General features: G+C 30.7%; 1 protein-coding gene and 1 long non-coding RNA gene across 5 annotated transcripts in view; one reads left to right on the forward strand and one right to left on the reverse strand.

The window, feature by feature from the left end:
- Window positions 1-24,752, reverse strand: part of LOC101899509 (centrosomal protein of 104 kDa) — a 285,464-nt gene that overhangs the window by 213,024 nt on the left and 47,688 nt on the right. The window lies entirely within an intron of this gene.
- On the forward strand, window positions 9,588-9,928 carry LOC131805856 (uncharacterized). The gene is made up of 2 exons (XR_009343859.1): window positions 9,588-9,749; window positions 9,829-9,928. It is a non-coding gene; the product is annotated as an uncharacterized LOC131805856 (long non-coding RNA).

Below are 24,752 nucleotides of genomic sequence, written 5' to 3' on the forward strand. Positions count from 1 at the left end.
CTTGGAAAAAATTCTTTAAAAAATCCACGTTTATTCGACCAATGGTCCTTGGAAAAAATTCTTTAAAAAATCCACGTATATTCGACCAATGGTCCTTGGAAAAAATTCTTTAAAAAATCCACGTTTATGCGACCAATGGTCCTTGGAAAAAATTCTTTAAAAAATCCACGTTTACTCGACGAATGGTCCTTGGAAAAAATTCTTTAAAAAATCCACGTTTATTCGACGAATGGTCCTTGGAAAAAATTCTTTAAAAAATCCACGTTTATTCGACCAATGGTCCCTGGAAAAAATTCTTTAAAAAATCCACGTTTATTCGACCAATGGTCCTTGGAAAAAATTCTTTAAAAAATCCACGTTTATTCGACCAATGGTCCTTGGAAAAAATTCTTTAAAAAATCCACGTATATTCGACCAATGGTCCTTGGAAAAAATTCTTTAAAAAATCCACGTTTATGCGACCAATGGTCCTTGGAAAAAATTCTTTAAAAAATCCACGTTTATTCGACGAATGGTCCTTGGAAAAAATTCTTTAAAAAATCCACGTTTATTCGATGAATGGTCCTTGGAAAAAATTCTTTAAAAAATCCACGTTTATTCGACGAATGGTCCTTGGAAAAAATTCTTTAAAAAATCCACGTTTATTCGACGAATGGTCCTTGGAAAAAATTCTTTAAAAAATCCACGTTTATTCGACGAATGGTCCTTGGAAAAAATTCTTTAAAAAATCCACGTTTATTCGACCAATGGTCCCTGGAAAAAATTCTTTAAAAAATCCACGTTTATTCGACCAATGGTCCTTGGAAAAAATTCTTTAAAAAATCCACGTTTATTCGACCAATGGTCCTTGGAAAAAATTCTTTAAAAAATCCACGTTTATTCGACCAATGGTCCTTGGAAAAAATTCTTTAAAAAATCCACGTTTATTCGACCAATGGTCCTTGGAAAAAATTCTTTAAAAATCCACGTTTATTCGACGAATGGTCCTTGGAAAAAATTCTTTAAAAAATCCACGTTTATTCGACCAACGGTCCTTGGAAAAAATTCTTTAAAAAATCCACGTTTATTCGACCAATGGTCCTTGGAAAAAATTCTTTAAAAAATCCACGTATATTCGACCAATGGTCCTTGGAAAAAATTCTTTAAAAAATCCACGTTTATGCGACCAATGGTCCTTGGAAAAAATTCTTTAAAAAATCCACGTTTATTCGACGAATGGTCCTTGGAAAAAATTCTTTAAAAAATCCACGTTTATTCGACCAACGGTCCTTGGAAAAAATTCTTTAAAAAATCCACGTTTATTCGACCAATGGTCCTTGGAAAAAATTATTTAAAAAATCCACGTTTATTCGACCAATGGTCCTTGGAAAAAATTCTTTAAAAAATCCACGTTTATTCGACCAATGGTCCTTGGAAAAAATTATTTAAAAAATCCACGTTTATTCGACCAATGGTCCTTGGAAAAAATTCTTTAAAAAATCCACGTTTATTCGACCAATGGTCCTTGGAAAAAATCTTTAAAAAATCCACGTTTATTCGACCAACGGTCCTTGGAAAAAATTCTTTAAAAAATCCACGTTTATTCGACCAACGGTCCTTGGAAAAAATTCTTTAAAAAATCCACGTTTATTCGACCAATGGTCCTTGGAAAAAATTCTTTAAAAAATCCACGTTTATTCGACCAATGGTCCTTGGAAAAAATTCTTTAAAAAATCCACGTTTATTCGACCAATGGTCCTTGGAAAAAATTCTTTAAAAAATCCACGTTTATTCGACCAATGGTCCTTGGAAAAAATTCTTTAAAAAATCCACGTTTATTCGACCAATGGTCCTTGGAAAAAATTCTTTAAAAAATCCACGTTTATTCGACCAATGGTCCTTGGAAAAAATTCTTTAAAAATCCACGTTTATTCGACCAATGGTCCTTGGAAAAAATTCTTTAAAAAATCCACGTTGATGTGTCAGTTGGCCCTAGGAAAAAATTCTTTAAAAACTCCACGTTTATTCGACCAATGGTCCTTAGAAAAAATTATTTAAAAAATCCACGTTTATTCGACCAATGGTCCTTGGAAAAAATTCTTTAAAAGTCCACGTTTATTAGACCAATGGTCCTTGGAAAAAATCTTTACCAAATCCACGTTTATTCGACCAATGGTCCTTGGAAAAAATTCTTTAAAAAATCCGCGTTTATTCGACCAATGGTCCTTGGAAAAAATTCTTTAAAAAATCCACGTTTATTCGATCAATGGTCCTTGGAAAAAATTCTTTAAAAAATCCACGTTTATTCGACCAATGGTCCTTGGAAAAAATTCTTTAAAAGTCCACGTTTATTAGACCAATGGTCCTTGGAAAAAAATCTTTACCAAATCCACGTTTATTCGACCAATGGTCCTTGGAAAAAAATCTTTAAAAAATCCACGTTTATTCGACCAATGGTCCTTGGAAAAAATTCTTTAAAAAATCCACGTTTATTCGATCAATGGTCCTTGGAAAAAATTCTTTAAAAAATCCACGTTTATTCGACCAATGGTCCTTGGAAAAAATTCTTTAAAAAATCCACGTTTATTCGACCAATGGTCCTTGGAAAAAATTCTTTAAAAAATCCACGTTTATTCGACCAATGGTCCTTGGAAAAAATTCTTTAAAAAATCCACGTTTATTCGACGAATGGTCCTTGGAAAAAATTCTTTAAAAAATCCACGTTTATTCGACCAACGGTCCTTGGAAAAAATTCTTTAAAAAATCCACGTTTATTCGACCAACGGTCCTTGGAAAAAATTCTTTAAAAAATCCACGTTTATTCGACCAATGGTCCTTGGAAAAAATTCTTTAAAAAATCCACGTTTATTCGACCAATGGTCCTTGGAAAAAATTCTTTAAAAAATCCACGTTTATTCGACCAATGGTCCTTGGAAAAAATTCTTTAAAAAATCCACGTTTATTCGACCAATGGTCCTTGGAAAAAATTCTTTAAAAAATCCACGTTTATTCGACCAATGGTCCTTGGAAAAAATTCTTTAAAAAATCCACGTTTATTCGACCAATGGTCCTTGGAAAAAATTCTTTAAAAAATCCACGTTTATTCGACCAATGGTCCTTGGAAAAAATTCTTTAAAAAATCCACGTTTATTCGACCAATGGTCCTTGGAAAAAATTCTTTAAAAAATCCACGTTGATGTGTCAGTTGGCCCTAGGAAAAAATTCTTTAAAAAATCCACGTTTATTCGACCAATGGTCCTTGGAAAAAATTCTTTAAAAAATCCACGTTGATGTGTCAGTTGGCCCTAGGAAAAAATTCTTTAAAAACTCCACGTTTATTCGACCAATGGTCCTTAGAAAAAATTATTTAAAAAATCCACGTTTATTCGACCAATGGTCCTTGGAAAAAATTCTTTAAAAGTCCACGTTTATTAGACCAATGGTCCTTGGAAAAAAATCTTTACCAAATCCACGTTTATTCGACCAATGGTCCTTGGAAAAAATTCTTTAAAAAATCCGCGTTTATTCGACCAATGGTCCTTGGAAAAAATTCTTTAAAAAATCCACGTTTATTCGATCAATGGTCCTTGGAAAAAAATCTTTACCAAATCCACGTTTATTCGACCAATGGTCCTTGGAAAAAATTCTTTAAAAAATCCACGTTTATTCGACGAATGGTCCTTGGAAAAAATTCTTTAAAAAATCCACGTTTATTCGACCAACGGTCCTTGGAAAAAATTCTTTAAAAAATCCACGTTTATTCGACCAATGGTCCTTGGAAAAAATTATTTAAAAAATCCACGTTTATTCGACCAATGGTCCTTGGAAAAAATTCTTTAAAAAATCCACGTTTATTCGACCAATGGTCCTTGGAAAAAATTATTTAAAAAATCCACGTTTATTCGACCAATGGTCCTTGGAAAAAATTCTTTAAAAAATCCACGTTTATTCGACCAATGGTCCTTGGAAAAAATTCTTTAAAAAATCCACGTTTATTCGACCAACGGTCCTTGGAAAAAATTCTTTAAAAAATCCACGTTTATTCGACCAACGGTCCTTGGAAAAATTCTTTAAAAAATCCACGTTTATTCGACCAATGGTCCTTGGAAAAAATTCTTTAAAAAATCCACGTTTATTCGACCAATGGTCCTTGGAAAAAATTCTTTAAAAAATCCACGTTTATTCGACCAATGGTCCTTGGAAAAAATTCTTTAAAAAATCCACGTTTATTCGACCAATGGTCCTTGGAAAAAATTCTTTAAAAAATCCACGTTTATTCGACCAATGGTCCTTGGAAAAAATTCTTTAAAAAATCCACGTTGATGTGTCAGTTGGCCCTAGGAAAAAATTCTTTAAAAACTCCACGTTTATTCGACCAATGGTCCTTAGAAAAAATTATTTAAAAAATCCACGTTTATTCGACCAATGGTCCTTGGAAAAAATTCTTTAAAAGTCCACGTTTATTAGACCAATGGTCCTTGGAAAAAAATCTTTACCAAATCCACGTTTATTCGACCAATGGTCCTTGGAAAAAATTCTTTAAAAAATCCGCGTTTATTCGACCAATGGTCCTTGGAAAAAATTCTTTAAAAAATCCACGTTTATTCGATCAATGGTCCTTGGAAAAAATTCTTTAAAAAATCCACGTTTATTCGACCAATGGTCCTTGGAAAAAATTCTTTAAAAGTCCACGTTTATTAGACCAATGGTCCTTGGAAAAAAATCTTTACCAAATCCACGTTTATTCGACCAATGGTCCTTGGAAAAAAATCTTTAAAAAATCCACGTTTATTCGACCAATGGTCCTTGGAAAAAATTCTTTAAAAAATCCACGTTTATTCGACCAACGGTCCTTGGAAAAAATTCTTTAAAAAATCCACGTTTATTCGACCAACGGTCCTTGGAAAAAATTCTTTAAAAAATCCACGTTTATTCGACCAATGGTCCTTGGAAAAAATTCTTTAAAAAATCCACGTTTATTCGACCAATGGTCCTTGGAAAAAATTCTTTAAAAAATCCACGTTTATTCGACCAATGGTCCTTGGAAAAAATTCTTTAAAAAATCCACGTTTATTCGACCAATGGTCCTTGGAAAAAATTCTTTAAAAAATCCACGTTTATTCGACCAATGGTCCTTGGAAAAAATTCTTTAAAAAATCCACGTTTATTCGACCAATGGTCCTTGGAAAAAATTCTTTAAAAAATCCACGTTGATGTGTCAGTTGGCCCTAGGAAAAAATTCTTTAAAAAATCCACGTTTATTCGACCAATGGTCCTTGGAAAAAATTCTTTAAAAAATCCACGTTGATGTGTCAGTTGGCCCTAGGAAAAAATTCTTTAAAAACTCCACGTTTATTCGACCAATGGTCCTTGGAAAAAATTCTTTAAAAAATCCGCGTTTATTCGACCAATGGTCCTTGGAAAAAATTCTTTAAAAAATCCACGTTTATTCGATCAATGGTCCTTGGAAAAAAATCTTTACCAAATCCACGTTTATTCGACCAATGGTCCTTGGAAAAAATTCTTTAAAAAATCCACGTTTATTCGACCAATGGTCCTTGGAAAAAATTATTTAAAAAATCCACGTTTATTCGACCAATGGTCCTTGGAAAAAATTCTTTAAAAAATCCACGTTTATTCGACCAACGGTCCTTGGAAAAAATTCTTTAAAAAATCCACGTTTATTCGACCAACGGTCCTTGGAAAAAATTCTTTAAAAAATCCACGTTTATTCGACCAACGGTCCTTGGAAAAAATTCTTTAAAAATCCACGTTTATTCGACCAATGGTCCTTGGAAAAAATTCTTTAAAAAATCCACGTTTATTCGACCAATGGTCCTTGGAAAAAATTCTTTAAAAATCCACGTTTATTCGACCAATGGTCCTTGGAAAAATTCTTTAAAAAATCCACGTTTATTCGACGAATGGTCCTTGGAAAAATTCTTTAAAAAATCCACGTTTATTCGACCAACGGTCCTTGGAAAAAATTCTTTAAAAAATCCACGTTTATTCGACCAACGGTCCTTGGAAAAAATTCTTTAAAAAATCCACGTTTATTCGACCAATGGTCCTTGGAAAAAATTCTTTAAAAAATCCACGTTTATTCGACCAATGGTCCTTGGAAAAAATTATTTAAAAAATCCACGTTTATTCGACCAATGGTCCTTGGAAAAATTCTTTAAAAAATCCACGTTTATTCGACCAACGGTCCTTGGAAAAAATTCTTTAAAAAATCCACGTTTATTCGACCAACGGTCCTTGGAAAAAATTCTTTAAAAAATCCACGTTTATTCGACCAATGGTCCTTGGAAAAAATTCTTTAAAAATCCACGTTTATTCGACCAATGGTCCTTGGAAAAAATTCTTTAAAAAAATCCACGTTTATTCGACCAATGGTCCTTGGAAAAAAGTCTTTAAAAAATCCACGTTTATTCGACCAATGGTCCTTGGAAAAAAATTCTTTAAAAAATCCACGTTTATTCGACCAATGGTCCTTGGAAAAAATTCTTTAAAAAATCCACGTTTATTCGACCAATGGTCCTTGGAAAAAAATTCTTAAAAAATCCACGTTTATTCGACCAATGGTCCTTGGAAAAAATTCTTTAAAAAATCCACGTTTATTCGACCAATGGTCCTTGGAAAAAATTCTTTAAAAAATCCACGTTTATTCGACCGAATGGTCCTTGGAAAAAATTCTTTAAAAAATCCACGTTTATTCGACCAATGGTCCTTGGAAAAAATTCTTTAAAAAATCCACGTTTATTCGACCATGGTCCTTGGAAAAAATTCTTTAAAAAATCCACGTTTATTCGACCAATGGTCCTTGGAAAAAATTCTTTAAAAAATCCACGTTTATTCGACCAATGGTCCTTGGAAAAAATTCTTTAAAAAATCCACGTTATTCGACCAATGGTCGACCAATGGTCCTTGGAAAAAATTCTTTAAAAAATCCACGTTTATTCGACCAATGGTCCTTGGAAAAAATTCTTTAAAAAATCCACGTTTATTCGACGAATGGTCCTTGGAAAAAATTCTTTAAAAAATCCACGTTTATTCGACCAACGGTCCTTGGAAAAAATTCTTTAAAAAATCCACGTTTATTCGACCAACGGTCCTTGGAAAAAATTCTTTAAAAAATCCACGTTTATTCGACCAACGGTCCTTGGAAAAAATTCTTTAAAAAATCCACGTTTATTCGACCAATGGTCCTTGGAAAAAATTCTTTAAAAAATCCACGTTTATTCGACCAATGGTCCTTGGAAAAAATTATTTAAAAAATCCACGTTTATTCGACCAATGGTCCTTGGAAAAAATTCTTTAAAAAATCCACGTTTATTCGACCAACGGTCCTTGGAAAAAATTCTTTAAAAAATCCACGTTTATTCGACCAACGGTCCTTGGAAAAAATTCTTTAAAAAATCCACGTTTATTCGACCAACGGTCCTTGGAAAAAATTCTTTAAAAAATCCACGTTTATTCGACCAATGGTCCTTGGAAAAAATTCTTTAAAAATCCACGTTTATTCGACCAATGGTCCTTGGAAAAAATTCTTTAAAAAATCCACGTTTATTCGACCAATGGTCCTTGGAAAAAATTCTTTAAAAAATCCACGTTTATTCGACCAATGGTCCTTGGAAAAAATTCTTTAAAAAATCCACGTTTATTCGACCAATGGTCCTTGGAAAAAATTCTTTAAAAATCCACGTTTATTCGACCAATGGTCCTTGGAAAAAATTCTTTAAAAAATCCACGTTTATTCGACCAATGGTCCTTGGAAAAAATTCTTTAAAAAATCCACGTTTATTCGACGAATGGTCCTTGGAAAAAATTCTTTAAAAAATCCACGTTTATTCGACGAATGGTCCTTGGAAAAAATTCTTTAAAAAATCCACGTTTATTCGACCAATGGTCCTTGGAAAAAATTCTTTAAAAAATCCACGTTTATTCGACCAATGGTCCTTGGAAAAAATTCTTTAAAAAATCCACGTTTATTCGACCAACGGTCCTTGGAAAAAATTCTTTAAAAAATCCATGTTTATTCGACCAACGGTCCTTGGAAAAAATTCTTTAAAAAATCCACGTTTATTCGACCAATGGTCCTTGGAAAAAATTCTTTAAAAAATCCACGTTTATTCGACCAATGGTCCTTGGAAAAAATTCTTTAAAAAATCCACGTTTATTCGACCAATGGTCCTTGGAAAAAATTCTTTAAAAAATCCACGTTTATTCGACCAATGGTCCTTGGAAAAAATTCTTTAAAAAATCCACGTTTATTCGACCAATGGTCCTTGGAAAAAATTCTTTAAAAAATCCACGTTTATTCGACCAATGGTCCTTGGAAAAAATTCTTTAAAAAATCCACGTTTATTCGACCAATGGTCCTTGGAAAAAATTCTTTAAAAAATCCACGTTTATTCGACCAATGGTCCTTGGAAAAAATTCTTTAAAAAATCCACGTTTATTCGACCAATGGTCCTTGGAAAAAATTCTTTAAAAAATCCACGTTTATTCGACCAATGGTCCTTGGAAAAAATTCTTTAAAAGTCCACGTTTATTAGACCAATGGTCCTTGGAAAAAAATCTTTACCAAATCCACGTTTATTCGACCAATGGTCCTTGGAAAAAATTCTTTAAAAAATCCGCGTTTATTCGACCAATGGTCCTTGGAAAAAATTCTTTAAAAAATCCACGTTTATTCGATCAATGGTCCTTGGAAAAAATTCTTTAAAAAATCCACGTTTATTCGACCAATGGTCCTTGGAAAAAATTCTTTAAAAGTCCACGTTTATTAGACCAATGGTCCTTGGAAAAAAATCTTTACCAAATCCACGTTTATTCGACCAATGGTCCTTGGAAAAAATTCTTTAAAAAATCCGCGTTTATTCGACCAATGGTCCTTGGAAAAAATTCTTTAAAAAATCCACGTTTATTCGACCAATGGTCCTTGGAAAAAATTCTTTAAAAAATCCACGTTTATTCGACCAATGGTCCTTAGAAAAAATTCTTTAAAAGTCCACGTTTATTAGACCAATGGTCCTTAGAAAAAATTCTTTAAAAAATCCACGTTTATTCGACCAATGGTCCTTAGAAAAAATTATTTAAAAAATCCACGTTTATTCGACCAATGGTCCTTGGAAAAAAATTCTTTAAAAAATCCACGTTTATTCGACCAATGGTCCTTGGAAAAAATTCTTTAAAAATCCACGTTTATTCGACCAATGGTCCTTGGAAAAAATTCTTTAAAAAATCCACGTTTATTCGACCAATGGTCCTTAGAAAAAATTCTTTAAAAAATCCACGTTTATTCGACCAATGGTCCTTGGAAAAAAATTCTTTAAAAAATCCACGTTTATTCGACCAATGGTCCTTGGAAAAAATTCTTTAAAAATCCACGTTTATTCGACCAATGGTCCTTGGAAAAAATTCTTTAAAAAATCCACGTTTATGGGTCTGATGGTCCTTCAAAAAAATTCTAAAATAATCCACATCGAAAGGGCACATGACAGATAATTAATTTTTAATTTAATTAAATACCAGTCACGTTCGGAATTAATATTCCCACTAACGTATTCAAATTTTACGTCTACTTCTCATATATTCTCAGTTGTTGCTCCTCTTGAAGGTGTAGATTTTCTCCAAATCATATAAAAGCAGCTCCACATTGCCATTGTAGCTCAGAGGAAAATACCGAACTCATCATGAAGTATTTTGCAATTTTAGTTGGCCTAATGGCCGTTGTGATATTCTCAAGTCCCGCCGCTGCCGAACCGGTATGTATCATATCAAGAAGAAATTAAATGCAAAAACCTTGTCTAGTCAAATACTAAATGAAATCTTTCTTTTTTTCAGAAATCCTATAGGAAAGTTGGTCCCGGTGGCTAAGTTTTCCCGATAACTCGAATGGCTATTTGAATGATTTCCAAATAAATGTTGCAAATATCAGAAATAATGTTTTTTATAATAGTTCTGGTTAGAAGGGATCGAAGAAAGATTTGAGGCCATTCAACTGACTTCTGAAAAAAAGAGGTGCCTCTGGGGGATTTCTGTAGGCAGAAGACGTGGCTTTGTTAAAGATTATTTTCCAAGGACCTTCTGACCCATAAACGTGGAATATTTATTTTTTTTAAGAACTTGGACTTTTTAAAGAATTCTTCCAAGGACCATCGTACCCATAAACGTGGATTTTTTAAAGAATTTTTTCCAAGGACCATAAACGCGGATTTTTTAAAGAATTTTTTTCCAAGGACCATCTGACCAATAAACCTGGATTTTTTAAAGAATTTTTTTCCAAGGACCAATGGTCTAATAAACGTGGATTTTTTAAAGAATTTTTCCAAGGACCTTCTAACCTTTAAACGTGGATTTTTTAAAGAATTTTTTCCAAGGACCATCTGACCCATAAACGTGGATTTTTTAAAGAATTTTTTCCAAGGACCATCTGATCCATAAACGTGGATTTTTAAAGAATTTTTTCCAAGGACCATCTGATCCAAACGTGGATTTTTTAAAGAATTTTTTCTAAGGACCTTCTGACCCATAAACGTGGATTTTTTAAAGAATTTTTTCCAAGGACCATTGGTCGAATAAACGTGGATTCTTTAAATAATTTTTTCCAAGGACCATAAACGTGGATTTTTTTAAAGAATTTTTTCCAAGGACCATTGGTCTGATAAACGTGGATTTTTTTAAAGAATTTTTTCCAAGGACAATAAACGTGGATTTTTTTAAAGAATTTTTTCCAAGGACAATAAACGTGGATTTTTTAAAGATTTTTTTCGAAGGACCATCTGATCAATAAACGTGGATTTTTTAAAGAATTTTTTCCAAGGACCATCTGACCCATAAACGTGGATTTTTTAAAGAATTTTTTCCAAGGACCATCTGACCCATAAACGTGGATTTTTTAAAGAATTTTTTCCAAGGACCATCTGACCCATAAACGTGGATTTTTTAAAGAATTTTTTCCAAGGACCATCTGACCCATAAACGTGGATTTTTTAAAGAATTTTTTCCAAGGACCATCTGACCCATAAACGTGGATTTTTTAAAGTTTTTTTTCCAAGGACCATCTGACCCATAAACGTGGATTTTTTAAAGAATTTTTTCCAAGGACCATCTGACCCATAAACGTGGATTTTTTAAATAATTTTTTCCAAGGACCATCTGACCCATAAACGTGGATTTTTTAAAGAATTTTTTCCAAGGACCATCTGACCCATAAACGTGGATTTTTTAAAGAATTTTTTCCAAGGACCATCTGACCCATAAACGTGGATTTTTTAAAGATTTTTTTCCAAGGACCATCTGACCCATAAACGTGGATTTTTTAAAGAATTTTTTCCAAGGACCATCTGACCCATAAACGTGGATTTTTTAAAGAATTTTTTCCAAGGACCATCTGACCCATAAACGTGGATTTTTTAAAGAATTTTTTCCAAGGACCATCTGACCCATAAACGTGGATTTTTTAAAGAATTTTTTCCAAGGACCATCTGACCCATAAACGTGGATTTTTTAAAGAATTTTTTCCAAGGACCATCTGACCCATAAACGTGGATTTTTTAAAGAATTTTTTCCAAGGACCATCTGACCCATAAACGTGGATTTTTTTAAGAATTTTTTCCAAGGACCATCTGACCCATAAACGTGGATTTTTTAAAGATTTTTTTCCAAGGACCATCTGACCCATAAACGTGGATTTTTTTAAGAATTTTTTCCAAGGACCATCTGACCCATAAACGTGGATTTCTTAAAGAATTTTTTCCAAGGACCATCTGACACATAAACGTGTATTTTTAAAGAATTTTTTCCAAGGACCATCTGACCCATAAACGTGGATTTTTTTAAGAATTTTTTCCAAGGACCATCTGACCCTTAAACGTGGATTTTTTTAAGAATTTTTTCCAAGGACCATCTGACCCATAAACGTGGATTTTTTAAAGATTTTTTTCCAAGGACCATCTGACCCATAAACGTGGATTTTTTTAAGAATTTTTTCCAAGGACCATCTGACCCATAAACGTGGATTTTTTAAAGAATTTTTTCCAAGGACCATCTGACCCATAAACGTGGATTTTTTAAAGAATTTTTTCCAAGGACCATCTGACCCATAAACGTGGATTTTTTTAAGAATTTTTTCCAAGGACCATCTGACCCATAAACGTGGATTTTTTAAAGAATTTTTTCCAAGGACCATCTGACCCATAAACGTGGATTTTTTAAAGAATTTTTTCCAAGGACCATCTGACCCATAAACGTGGACTTTTTAAAGAATTTTTTCCAAGGACCATCTGACCCATAAACGTGGATTTTTAAAGAATTTTTTCCAAGGACCATCTGACCCATAAACGTGGATTTTTTAAAGATTTTTTTCCAAGGACCATCTGACCCATAAACGTAGATTTTTTAAAGATTTTTTTCCAAGGACCATCTGACCCATAAACGTGGATTTTTTAAAGAATTTTTTCCAAGGACCATCTGACCCATAAACGTGGATTTTTTAAAGAATTTTTTCCAAGGACCATCTGACCCATAAACGTGGATTTTTAAAGAATTTTTTCCAAGGACCATCTGACCCATAAACGTGGATTTTTTAAAGAATTTTTTCCAAGGACCATCTGACCCATAAACGTGGATTTTTTAAAGAATTTTTTCCAAGGACCATCTGACCCATAAACGTGGATTTTTTAAAGAATTTTTTCCAAGGACCATCTGACCCATAAACGTGGATTTTTTAAAGATTTTTTTCCAAGGACCATCTGACCCATAAACGTAGATTTTTTAAAGATTTTTTTCCAAGGACCATCTGACCCATAAACGTGGATTTTTTAAAGATTTTTTTCCAAGGACCATCTGACCCATAAACGTGGATTTTTTTAAGAATTTTTCCAAGGACCATCTGACCCATAAACGTGGATTTTTTAAAGAATTTTTTCCAAGGACCATCTGACCCATAAACGTGGATTTTTAAAGAATTTTTTCCAAGGACCATCTGACCCATAAACGTGGATTTTTTAAAGAATTTTTTCCAAGGACCATCTGACCCATAAACGTGGATTTTTTAAAGAATTTTTTCCAAGGACCATCTGACCCATAAACGTGGATTTTTTAAAGAATTTTTTCCAAGGACCATCTGACCCATAAACGTGGATTTTTTAAAGAATTTTTTCCAAGGACCATCTGACCCATAAACGTGGATTTTTTAAAGAATTTTTTCCAAGGACCATCTGACCCATAAACGTGGATTTTTTAAAGAATTTTTTCCAAGGACCATCTGACCCATAAACGTGGATTTTTTAAAGATTTTTTTCCAAGGACCATCTGACCCATAAACGTGGATTTTTTAAAGATTTTTTTCCAAGGACCATCTGACCCATAAACGTGGATTTTTTAAAGAATTTTTTCCAAGGACCATCTGACCCATAAACGTGGATTTTTTAAAGAATTTTTTCCAAGGACCATCTGACCCATAAACGTGGATTTTTTAAAGAATTTTTTCCAAGGACCATCTGACCCATAAACGTGGATTTTTTAAAGAATTTTTTCCAAGGACCATCTGACCCATAAACGTGGATTTTTTAAAGAATTTTTTCCAAGGACCATCTGACCCATAAACGTGGATTTTTTAAAGAATTTTTTCCAAGGACCATCTGACCCATAAACGTGGATTTTTTAAAGAATTTTTTCCAAGGACCATCTGACCCATAAACGTGGATTTTTTAAAGAATTTTTTCCAAGGACCATCTGACCCGTAAACGTGGATTTTTTAAAGAATTTTTTCCAAGGACCATCTGACCCATAAACGTGGATTTTTTAAAGAATTTTTTCCAAGGACCATCTGACCCATAAACGTGGATTTTTTAAAGAATTTTTTCCAAGGACCATCTGACCCATAAACGTGGATTTTTTAAAGAATTTTTTCCAAGGACCATCTGACCCATAAACGTGGATTTTTTAAAGAATTTTTTCCAAGGACCATCTGACCCATAAACGTGGATTTTTTAAAGAATTTTTTCCAAGGACCATCTGACCCATAAACGTGGATTTTTTAAAGAATTTTTTCCAAGGACCATTGGTCGAATAAACGTGGATTTTTTAAAGAATTTTTTCCAAGGACCATCTGACCCATAAACGTGGATTTTTTAAAGATTTTTTTTTCCAAGGACCATCTGACCCATAAACGTGGATTTTTTTTAAACATTTTTTCCAAGGACCATTGGTCTAATAAACGTGGATTTTTTAAAGAATTTTTTCCAAGGACCATCTGACCCATAAACGTGGATTTTTTAAAGAATTTTTTCCAAGGACCATCTGACCCATAAACGTGGATTTTTTAAAGAATTTTTTCCAAGGACCATCTGACCCATAAACGTGGATTTTTTAAAGAATTTTTTCCAAGGACCATCTGACCCGTAAACGTGGATTTTTTAAAGAATTTTTTCCAAGGACCAAACCTACAATAAACGTGGATTTTTTAAAGAATTTTTTCCAAGGACCATTAGACCCATAAACGTGGATTTTTTAAAGAATTTTTCCAAGGACCATACCTACAATAAACGTGGATTTTTTAAAGAATTTTTTCCAAGGACCATCTGACCCATAAACGTGGATTTTTTAAAGAATTTTTTCCAAGGACCATTTGACCCATAAACGTGGATTTTTTAAAGAATTTTTTCCAAGGACCATTGGTCGAATAAACGTGGATTTTTTAAAGAATTTTTTCCAAGGACCATCTGACCCATAAACGTGGATTTTTTAAAGATTTTTTTTTCCAAGGACCATCTGACCCATAAACGTGGATTTTTTTTAAACATTTTTTCCAAGGACCATTGGTCTAATAAACGTGGATTTTTTAAAGATTTTTTTCCAAGGACCATCTGACCCATAAACGTGGATTTTTTAAAGATTTTTTTCCAAGGACCATCTGACCCATAAACGTGGATTTTTTAAAGAATTTTTTCCAAGGACCATCTGACCCATAAACGTGGATTTTTTAAAGAATTTTTTCCAAGGACCATCTGACCAATAAACGTGGATTTTTTAAAGAATTTTTTCCAAGGACCATCTGACCAATAAACGTGGATTTTTTAAAGAATTAGTTTTCCAAGGACCTTCTGACCAATAAACGTGGATTTTTTAAAGAATTTTTTCCAAGGACCATCTGACCAATAAACGTGGATTTTTTAAAGAATTTTTTCCAAGGACCATCTGACCAATAAACGTGGATTTTTTAAAGAATTTTTTCCAAGGACCATCTGACCAATAAACGTGGATTTTTTAAAGAATTTTTTCCAAGGACCATCTGTTCCATAAACGTGGATTTTTTAAAGAATTTTTTCCAAGGACCATCTGTTCCATAAACGTGGATTTTTTAAAGAATTTTTTCCAAGGACCATCTGTTCCATAAACGTGGATTTTTTAAAGAATTTTTTCCAAGGACCATCTGTTCCATAAACGTGGATTTTTTAAAGAATTTTTTCCAAGGACCATCTGTTCCATAAACGTGGATTTTTTAAAGAATTTTTTCCAAGGACCATCTAACACATAAACTAGGATTTTTTAAAGAATTTTTCACAAGGACCATCTGACCCATAAACGTGGATTTTTTAAAGATTTTCTTCCAAGGACCACCTGACCCAAAAACGTGATTTTTTAAAGAATTTTTCCCAAGGACCATCTGACCCATAAACGTGGATTTTTTAAAGGATTTTTCCCAAGGACCTCCTGTATCATAAATGTGGATTTTTTTAAGAATTTTTTCCAAGGACAATTTGACCCATAAACATGGATTTTTCAAGAGTTTTTAAAGGATCTTCTGACCCATAAACCTGAATTTTTTCAAGGACCTTATAACCCATTAACTTGGATTTTTTAAAGAATTTTTTCCAAGGACCATCTGACCCATAAACGTGGATTTTTTAAAGAATTTTAAACGCGGATTTTCAAGAGAATTTTCCCACTTCCAAAAATAGTTTTGGAAATTTTTATTGAAAACATTTTATATCATTACATCGTTAGCAAATAAATTTTTTTATCCACACCGAGACCTTGATCCTGACCTCTATTGACCAGCGTGTTTAGGGACTTATTGTATTATATCTTCCCGCATGGGAGAAATGTCCACGAAGCTATAAATATATTAACATTATTTCAAAATGTAAATAACGGAAAAATTAGCTACGAACCGGTTCTGCGTTTGTGGGGCCGGCAAATAATGCTAATGTTGCCATAAGGCCAAGGAAAAGTGCCACAGCTTTCATAGTTCGCTTAGATGTCGACGAAATTCAAATTAAACTAATTTTTCAAACACCAAAGAAGCTTTGAGTGACTTACTTATAGGTTTTCACCTGAGGCTTAGAATAAATAACAAAAATATAATAAAAAAGTAATATAAATAATTAAATTCTAGCTACGATCTTCTACATTGGTAATTTATGGTTTTTATGCAGCACCACGTTTCGGATGTTTTATGAAAAAAAAAACACACTGTCAAGTTGTTGTAATTCAAGATTTTTATTTGCTAATTTGTGATGCGGAATATTATTTTATATTCATAGAAAAAAAAACGTGGGTTTTTTATAAAAATTATTTTTTCGAATTACCACAAGACGTGGATTTTTTAAAAATTATTTTTTCCAATTACCACAATACGTGGATTTGTTAAAAATTATTTTTTCGAATTACCACAAGACGTGGATTTTTTAAAAATTATTTTTCCGAATTACCACAAGACGTGGATTTGTTAAAAATTATTTTTTCCAATTACCACAAGACGTGGATTTTTTAAAAATTATTTTTTCCAATTACCACAATACGTGGATTTTTAAAAAATTATTTTTTCCAATTACCACAAGACGTGGATTTTTTAAAAATTATTTTTTCCAATTACCACAAGACGTGGATTTTTTAAAAATTATTTTTTCCAATTACCACAAGACGTGGATTTTTTAAAAATAATTTTTTTCGAATTACCACAAGACGTGGATTTTTTAAAAATTATTTTTTCGAATTACCACAAGACGTAGATTTTTTAAAAATTATTTTTTCGAATTACCACAAGACGTGGATTTTTTAAAAATTATTTTTCCAATTACCACAAGACGTGGATTTTTTAAAAATTATTTTTTCTAAATACCACAAGACGTGGATTTTTTTAAAATTATTTTTTCCAATTACCACCAGACGTGGATTTTTTAAAAATTATTTTTTCTAATTACCACATGACGTGGATTTTTTAAAAATTATTTTTTCCAATTACCACAAGACGTGGATTTTTTAAAAATTATTTTTTCCAATTACCACAAGACGTGGATTTTTTAAAAATTATTTTTTCCAATTACCACAAGACGTGGATTTTTTAAAAATTATTTTTTCCAATTACCACAAGACGTGGATTTTTTAAAAATTATTTTTTCCAATTACCACAAGACGTGGATTTTTTAAAAATTATTTTTTCCAATTACCACAAGACGTGGATTTTTTAAAAATTATTTTTTCCAATTACCACAAGACGTGGATTTTTTTAAAATTATTTTTTCCAATTACCACAAGACGTGGATTTTTTAAAAATTATTTTTTCCAATTACCACAAGACGTGGATTTTTTAAAAATTATTTTTTCCAATTACCACAAGACGTGGATTTTTTTAAAATTATTTTTTCGAATTACCACAAGACGTGGATTTTTTAAAAATTATTTTTTCCAATTACCACAAGACGTGGATTTTTTAAAAATTATTTTTTCCAATTACCACAAGACGTGGATTTTTTAAAAATTATTTTTTCCAATTACCACAAGACGTGGATTTTTTAAAAATTATTTTTTCGAATTACCACAAGACGTGGATTTTTTAAAAATTATTTTTCGGATTACCACAAGACGTGGATTTTTTAAAAATTATTTTTTCGAATTACCACAAGACGTGGATTTTTTAAAAATTATTTTTTCGAATTACCACAAGACGTGGATTTTTTAAAAATTATTTTTTCGAATTACCACAAGACGTGGATTTTTTAAAAATTATTTTTTCGAATTACCACAAGACGTGGATTTTTTGAAAATTATTTTTTCGAATTACCACAAGACGTGGATTTTTAAAAATTATTTTTTCGAATTACCACAAGACGTGGATTTTTTAAAAATTATTTTTTCCAATTACCACAAGACGTGGATTTTTTAAAAATTATTTTTTCGAATTACCACAAGACGTGGATTTTTTAAAAATTATTTTTTCGAATTACCACAAGACGTGGATTTTTTAAAAATTATTTTTTCGAATTACCACAAGACGTGGATTTTTTAAAAATTATTTTTTCGAATTACCACAAGACGTGGATTTTTTAAAAATTATTTTTTCGAATTACCACAAGACGTGGATTTTTTAAAAATTATTTTTTCGAATTACCACAAGACGTGGATTTTTTAAAAATTATTTTTTCGAATTACCACAAGACGTGGATTTTTTAAAAATTATTTTTTCGAATTACCACAAGACGTGGATTTTTTAAAAATTATTTTTTCGAATTACCACAAGACGTGGATTTTTTAAAAATTATTTTTTCGAATTACCACAAGACGTGGATTTTTTAAAAATTATTTTTTCGAATTACCACAAGACGTGGATTTTTAAAAATTATTTTTTCGAATTACCACAAGACGTGGATTTTTTAAAAATTATTTTTTCGAATTACCACAAGACGTGGATTTTTTAAAAATTATTTTTTCGAATTACCACAAGACGTGGATTTTTTAAAAATTATTTTTTTAAAAATTATTTTTTTCCAATTACCACAAGACGTGGATTTTTTAAAATTATTTTTTCCAATTACCACAAGACGTGGATTTTTTAAAAATTATTTTTTCCAATTACCACAAGACGTGGATTTTTTAAAAATTATTTTTTCCAATTACCACAAGACGTGGATTTTTTAAAAATTATTTTTCCAATTACCACAAGACGTGGATTTTTAAAAATTATATTTTTCCAATTACCACAAGACGTGGATTTTTTAAAAATTATTTTTTCCAATTACCACAAGACGTGGATTTTTTAAAAATTATTTTTTCCAATTACCACAAGACGTGGATTTTTTAAAAATTATTTTTTCCAATTACCACAAGACGTGGATTTTTTAAAAATTATTTTTTCCAATTACCACAAGACGTGGATTTTTTAAAAATTATTTTTTACAATTACCACAAGACGTGGATTTTTTAAAAATTATTTTTTCGAATTACCACAAGACGTGGATTTTTTAAAAATTATTTTTTCCAATTACCACAAGACGTGGATTTTTTAAAAATTATTTTTTACAATTACCACAAGACGTGGATTTTTTAAAAATTATTTTTTACAATTACCACAAGACGTGGATTTTTTAAAAATTATTTTTTACAATTACCACAAGACGTGGATTTTTTAAAAATTATTTTTTACAATTACCACAAGACGTGGATTTTTTAAAAATTATTTTTTACAATTACCACAAGACGTGGATTTTTTAAAAATTATTTTTTACAATTACCACAAGACGTGGATTTTTTAAAAAATAGTTTTTTAAAAATTATTTTTTCGAATTACCACAAGACGTGGAGTTTTTAAAAATTATTTTTTCGAATTACCACAAGACGTGGAATTTTTAAAAAAATTATTTTTCGAATTACTACAAGACGTGGATTTTTTAAAAAAATATTTTTTCGCATTACCACAAGACGTGGATTTTTAAAAAAATATTTTTTCGAATTACCACAAGACGTGGATTTTTTAAAAATTATTTTTTCGAATTACCACAAGACATGGATTTTTTAAAAATTATTTTTTCGAATTACCACAAGACATGGATTTTTTAAAAATTATTTTTCGAATTACTACAAGACGTGGATTTTTTAAAAAAATATTTTTTCGCATTACCACAAGACGTGGATTTTTAAAAAAATATTTTTTCGAATTACCACAAGACGTGGATTTTTTAAAAATTATTTTTTCGAATTACCACAAGACATGGATTTTTTAAAAATTATTTTTTCGAATTACCACAAGACATGGATTTTTTAAAAATTATTTTTTCGAATTACCACAAGACATGGATTTTTTAAAAATTATTTTTTCCAATTACCACAAGACGTGGATTTTTTAAAAATTATTTAAAATTCAAAGAAAAAATCAGGAGTCAAAAAAACTGACTTTTAATGTGGAAACCTGTTGCGTATGATTCTTGTAATAACGTATACGCCACCCGTCAATTCAAAAATCCTTTTTTTATACAGAATCGAAATCAAAAGCCCATAAAAAATTTTAAAATCACACGATTCGATTTCCAGACAGAGTTTCTTCAAATTGAACTTTATTTGTATTTTTTAATTTAGTTTTATCTTACAATAAAAAATCCGCCTTCAAATACAACTTAAGTCCGCACCATACTTGATCTCATAGCAGATCCTCCAATCCACTAAAAAGGGAGGAATACAGAATTAATAATTTCAAACATCGAATATCGAAGATTTAGACTACAAACCGGTTTCGCTGATGTTGAATCGGCAAAGAGGACCAGCGTTGCTAAGGCGAATATAATTGGCAAGACCTTCATTCTGAGCGAAACTTTTGATTTGCTGATCTCGCACAAGTTATCTAAATATTATAAGCTATTTTTTTATTTGCAGGGCATAAAACTGTTCAAATTTAATTCCTATGATCAGGCACGATCATTCCTGGAAGTTTATTGCACAATAAAGCAGTTAAAAAATTATTTAAATTTTTTAAAGAATTTTTTCCAAGGACCTTCCGACCTATAAACGTGGATTTTTTAAAGAATTTTTTCCAAGGACCATCTGACCCATAAACGTGGATTTTTTAAAGAATTTTTTCCAAAGACCATCTGACCCATAAACGTGGATTTTTTAAAGAATTTTTTCCAAGGACCATCTGACCCATAAACGTGGATTTTTTAAAGAATTTTTTCCAAGGACCATCTGACCCATAAACGTGGATTTTTTAAAGAATTTTTTCCAAGGACCATCTGACCCATAAACGTGGATTTTTTAAAGAATTTTTTCCAAGGACCATCTGACCCATAAACGTGGATTTTTTAAGGAATTTTTTCCAAGGATCAATGGTCTAATAAACGTGGATTTTTTAAGGAATTTTTTCCAAGGATCAATGGTCTAATAAACGTGGATTTTTTAAGGAATTTTTTCCAAGGATCAATGGTCTAATAAACGTGGATTTTTTAGAGAATATTTTCCAAGGATCATTGGTCTAAAAAACCTGGATTTTTTAAAGAATTTTATAAGGACCATTTGGACCTGGATTTTTTAGAGAATATTTTCCAAGGATCATTGGTCTAAAAAACCTGGATTTTTTAAAGAATTTTATAAGGACCATTTGGACCTGGATTTTTTAAAGAATTTTATAAGGACCATTTGGACCTGGATTTTTTAGAGAATATTTTCCAAGGATCATTGGTCTAAAAAACCTGGATTTTTTAAAGAATTTTATAAGGACCATTTGGACCTGGATTTTTTCAATAAATTTTCTCATGGACCATTCCAACAAAAAAAAAAAACGTATTGTACCATGTGGCGTATGATATTAGACGCAACGTATATGCCACTCAACTTGTTTGCGTTTCTCTACAATTTTATGGGTTAAAAGCTCATAAAAATTATTTCCGACTGCGCTCATTTCCAAGAATAATTTTCCGACAAATTTAAGGGGTGTTTATGAACCCAAGGTATCTAGAGCGATTTTTAAAAGTTCGAAATTCAATTGCTTGTAGCCTTTGAAATTGAAAGCATTTCTATTATAAAATATGGATTTTCTGCCAATATTCTTCGTAGTGCTATCTGTAGTTTTCTTCGTAGCTCAAGTATCTGCCAACCCGGTAAGAAGTTGCTTTGAAGATGATGTTTCATTTCCAAAAATGTTTAAAACAAAATTGCAATTTTTGTCGTCTATTTCAGTGGGAGGGAGAAATGGCAATGAGAGCTGGTATGATGCGAATCTAAGTGGAATGTTGAGGTCTAAATGGGAATGTATACAAATAACGTTTTGTATTTAATTTTCTTTTGAAAAAAAATTAATAAAAATACATAGAAAATAACCTAAAAAAGTCCAAAGATCCATGCCTTAAATATCTTCAAAGATTTTTTTTTTAAATCCACGCATTGAATATCCTCAAAAAAATATTTTTTTTTAAATCCACGCATTGAATATCCTAAAAAAAATATTTTTTTTAAAATATTTTTTAAAAAATCCACGCCTTGAATATCTTTGAGAAAATATTTTTTAAAAAATCCACGCCTTGAATATCTTTGAGAAAATATTTTTTAAAAAATCCACGCCTTGAATATCTTTGAGAAAATATTTTTTAAAAAATCCACGCCTTGAATATCTTTGAGAAAATATTTTTTAAAAAATCCACGCCTTGAATATCTTTGAGAAAATATTTTTTAAAAAATCCACGCCTTGAATATCTTTGAGAAAATATTTTTTAAAAAATCCACGCCTTGAATATCTTTGAGAAAATATTTTTTAAAAAATCCACGCCTTGAATATCTTTGAGAAAATATTTTTTAAAAAATCCACGCCTTGAATATCTTTGAGAAAATATTTTTTAAAAATCCACGTCTTGAATATCTTTGAGAAAATATTTTTTAAAAAATCCACGCCTTGAATATCTTTGAGAAAATATTTTTTTAAAAAATCCAAGCCTTGAATATCTTTGAGAAAATATTTTTTTTAAAAATCCAAGCCTTGAATATCTTTGAGAAAATATTTAAAAAAAAAAATCCATGCCTAAAATATCTTTGAGAAAATATTTTTTAAAAAATCCACGCCTTGAATATCTTTGAGAAAATATTTTTTAAAAAATCCACGCCTTGAATATCTTTGAGAAAATATTTTTTAAAAAATCCACGCCTTGAATAACTTCGAGAAAATATTTTTTAAAAAATCCACGCCTTGAATAACTTCGAGAAAATATTTTTTAAAAAATCCTTTAAAAAAATGGTTTAAAAATAAGAATTGAAAAAAAAAAAGGTGAGCGTATACGTTGTGACACCAATCATACATCATATGGTCCCGCACAGAATCTAGGCTCTATAACGAATAATGATATGAAATTTGAAATTTTAATGGGGATTTTTAGATTTATTTATTTCAGTAGCAAACTTCGCAAAAATAAATTAGTGGCCTCCCAAATCCTCCCGAGAACTAGTTTCGCATCATTGTAGAACTAACGAGCAAGTCGGCACCCCACTAAAATAAATATAAAATATTAAATTTACATTTTTAAATATCAAATATTTTTCGATTTCCACCACTAACAGGTTTTGCAGAGGCCGTAACTGCAAATAAGACCAACGAAATCACTCCAAAGGCTATGGGCAAAAATTTCATTTTGAATGTAAATTTAGATTTCACTAATTTGAAAAAAATGTCGCCAGATTTTATAGGTACTGTGGAAAATTTCCTAGTCGTAATTCCATTAAAAATAAATTATTTCCGACTCCAAAGACAGCGTTAAGGCATTCAATTAGGCAATCAATCTGTGAAGTTGAAAAAATTTAACAAATATGGGATAGGCGTATACGTTGTGTCAGCAATCATACGCACAGTGGGCTTAAAATTATTTTGTATTTAAAGAAGGTGTTTCAAATCAAAGAAAATAAAATAACACTGCCAAAAAATCACTTAAAATCAGACTCAGACTTTTTTTTAAATCCACGCCTTGAATATCTTCAAAGAAATATTTTTTTAAAAAATCCACCCCTTGCATATCTTGAAAGAAATATGTAAAAAAGAAATCCAAGCCTTGAATATCTTTAAAGAATTATTTTTTTTTTAAATCCATGCCTTCAAAGACATATTTTTTTAAAAAATCCACCCCTTTTTTTAAATCCACGCCTTGAATATCTTCGACAAAATATTTTTTTTTAACTCCACGCATTGAATATCTTCAAAGATATATTTAAAAAAAAAATCCACGCCTTGAATATCTTCAAAAAATATTTTTTTAAAAAATCCTGGCCTTGAATATTTTCAAAAAATATTTTTTTTAAAAAATCCTGGGCTTGAATATCTTCAAAGAAATATTTTTTTTAAAAAATACAGGCCTTGAATATCTTCAAAGAACAAAATTGCCGGCATTTTTGAAAAAATTACGCCTTGAATATCCTCGAGAAAATATTTTTTTAAAAAATCGACGCCTTGAATATCTTCGAGGAAATATTTTTTAAAAAATCGACGCCTTGAATATCTTTGAGAAAATATTTTTTAAAAAATCCACGCCTTGAATATCTTTGAGAAAATATTTTTTAAAAAATCCACGCCTTGAATATCTTTTAGAAAATATTTTTTAAAAAATCCACGCCTTGATTATCTTTGAGAAAATATTTTTTAAAAATCCACGCCTTGAGTATCTTTGAGAACATATTTTTTAAAAAATCCACGCCTTGATTATCTTTGAGAAAATATTTTTTAAAAAATCCACGCCTTGATTATCTTTGAGAAAATATTTGTTAAAAATCCACGCCTTGAATATCTTTGAGAAAATATTTTTTAAAAAATCCACGCCTTGATTATCTTTGAGAAAATATTTTTTAAAAAATCCACGCCTTGATTATCTTTGAGAAAATATTTGTTAAAAATCCACGCCTTGAATATCTTTGAGAAAATATTTTTTAAAAAATCCACGCCTTGATTATCTTTGAGAAAATATTTTTTAAAAAATCCACGCCTTGATTATCTTTGAGAAAATATTTGTTAAAAATCCACG

The sequence above is a fragment of the Musca domestica genome, unplaced genomic scaffold (assembly GCF_030504385.1).
Source record: "Musca domestica strain aabys unplaced genomic scaffold, Musca_domestica.polishedcontigs.V.1.1 62, whole genome shotgun sequence".
In the NCBI taxonomy this organism is placed as follows: domain Eukaryota; kingdom Metazoa; phylum Arthropoda; class Insecta; order Diptera; family Muscidae; genus Musca; species Musca domestica.